The sequence below is a fragment of the Clarias gariepinus genome, chromosome 2, assembly GCF_024256425.1.
Source record: "Clarias gariepinus isolate MV-2021 ecotype Netherlands chromosome 2, CGAR_prim_01v2, whole genome shotgun sequence".
In the NCBI taxonomy this organism is placed as follows: domain Eukaryota; kingdom Metazoa; phylum Chordata; class Actinopteri; order Siluriformes; family Clariidae; genus Clarias; species Clarias gariepinus.
Genome location: NC_071101.1, coordinates 51,944,464 through 51,946,545, shown reverse-complemented (window position 1 = coordinate 51,946,545; position 2,082 = coordinate 51,944,464). Strand labels below are relative to the sequence as shown.

The 2,082-nt window shown below is 37.3% G+C and overlaps 1 long non-coding RNA gene across 1 annotated transcript; it reads right to left on the bottom strand.

Moving 5' to 3' along the window:
* On the bottom strand, nucleotides 1–1,461 carry LOC128517981 (uncharacterized). The gene is made up of 3 exons (XR_008357552.1): nucleotides 1,376–1,461; nucleotides 483–529; nucleotides 1–298 (listed from the first exon to the last, which is right to left on the bottom strand). It is a non-coding gene; the product is annotated as an uncharacterized LOC128517981 (long non-coding RNA).
* Nucleotides 1,462–2,082: the final 621 nt, after the last annotated feature.

Here is a 2,082-nt window from a genome sequence, read left to right as displayed (position 1 = left end):
CAAGTATTATACAGTTAACACATGGAAAGTAGACTTTTGTATTAGAATCTAATGAGTCACATTTTACATCTGAAAGATTGCACACCTTCACACTTCAGTTTCCTGCAAACTGTGGGATCCATACAAATGTGTGTGCAGACCTTCTCAGGTCTTAAAGAAGCAATGACAGTCTAAATGAACACAGGACACTAAATATCCATGACCAACAGTACCATGCTTCACTCGGTAATTATAGAAATTCCTTTTGATGATACGACAAATGTGCAGAGCTTACACCGCCATCCCATAATGCTGGCACCTGAAAAAGGAACAATAGTGTACAAGTAAGTACAAGTGTGACTGTTAATATAAAGTCTACCAGACTGGTAACATAGTACTTCTGTTCAAATACATACTTTTTGGACTAATAGTCTATTTCTATCTTTGATTCAATGGTTACACATTTAATACTTCTGTAACATTTAAAAAAAGTTGACATTTACCTCCTGTTTTATCTCTATTCAACTTCTCTTCATTAGTGGTGTTGGTGCTGTGAAAGAGATATAGAAAATATATAACATGTTTCACACAAACACACACACACAAAATCAATCAGTTTTAGGTTCTTTTACTTACATATCAGAACATACATAATGTTTCACTTCAGTATTTTAATTTCATATTACTTTCTCCCAATTCTAAGTCTGAGAGAAATGTTGTATTTTCACTAAATCTTTATATTTCATAGCTTTAGTTATTAGTACAGTACTTAGCACATTTATTTTATAACATCTGCTGCTGCGTGCTCAGTGTTTAATCATGTTAAAAATACTTATATACAGTAACGGATAAAACAGTACCAGAGTCCGGACACTGCACCTCATTTCTGCTGTTTAAACCGGATTTGTTCTAAGTTTCTTTCTTAAAGTGTCGGAGTGAAATGAGCAGACTCGCGGTTCAGTGTGTGAGGTGGACCGGTACACATGCGGGAATTATTTGAACATGTTAGTTTTATATCCTCTCCACAGTGGCGGTAGGCTGCGCAATATCACCGCATTTGGCGGGAGAAATTCAAATATTGCGGCACAACCGCCGCCGTTTACACCGAGAAACCCGGAAGAAACCCGGACATGCACGCGCTGCTGCTCGGTGTTAAATCTCTCCTTTTACACCAGATTTTAAGTGTCTGTATTAAACGCGCTTTAGCTGAGCAGTTTGGTGGTTGGAACAAACAAGCTAAATCACAATGAACCCCAGGACTGGCCTGTTGCTAGCTATCGTTAGCTCTGGAGCTCGGCTGTGACAGGATTCAGAACAGTAACTCAAACCTAATAAAGTTGTGTGTGCAGGCAGACAGAGTCATTATTACAGTAACTTGTGTTAGCTGTTTACTCACCAGGATTTGTAAGGAGTGTTCCAGAATGTTCCAGGTGCTTCATGTCCATTCTCACATCCTCACAGCCTTCTTGTCTCTGATGTTACACCAGATTTCCCATGAGCACTTGCACAGGGCAATTTACTCAATTATTTAAGTTTTTGTTGTTAAAAATAAAGAATATTGAGTTGGAATGAGTGATAATTGTAGTTCTTGAAACTAATCAGTACAATTACTCCATTAACAGATATTTTGATTGAAATGTATCAAAAAATAATAAGTGCATGTTAAAAATATAATTCAGTTAGTCAAATACTGATTTTTACTAGTGAAGTAAACTTAAATTATAGTGTAAATTTAAGACAAAATGAATAATTGTTTTTTTAGGCATTTATTTTGATTTGTCTAACTCAAACAATCATGTATGTGACTTTTAGAGATTTTATTAAGGTAACATAACTTTTTTATAACTGTGAAATTTACAAGGCCACAGAATCATTTTTTAGAGTGTTGAGATGTGTCCCCCCCTTGTGAAAATTTCCTTTTGGAGGGCGATCTCCACACTTTATGCTTTAGGTGTTTGGGCGAAAAGCACGCTCTCCTTGGGCTTCAAGGAGACTGTGAACACTGTGATCCTCTCCCCATGAAAGTGCTTCGTGCGCGCCTTGCTTTCTTTAGAAAACCACGAGCCATGCTGCATTCCTGGGGTTCACAAGCCGATCTGGCAG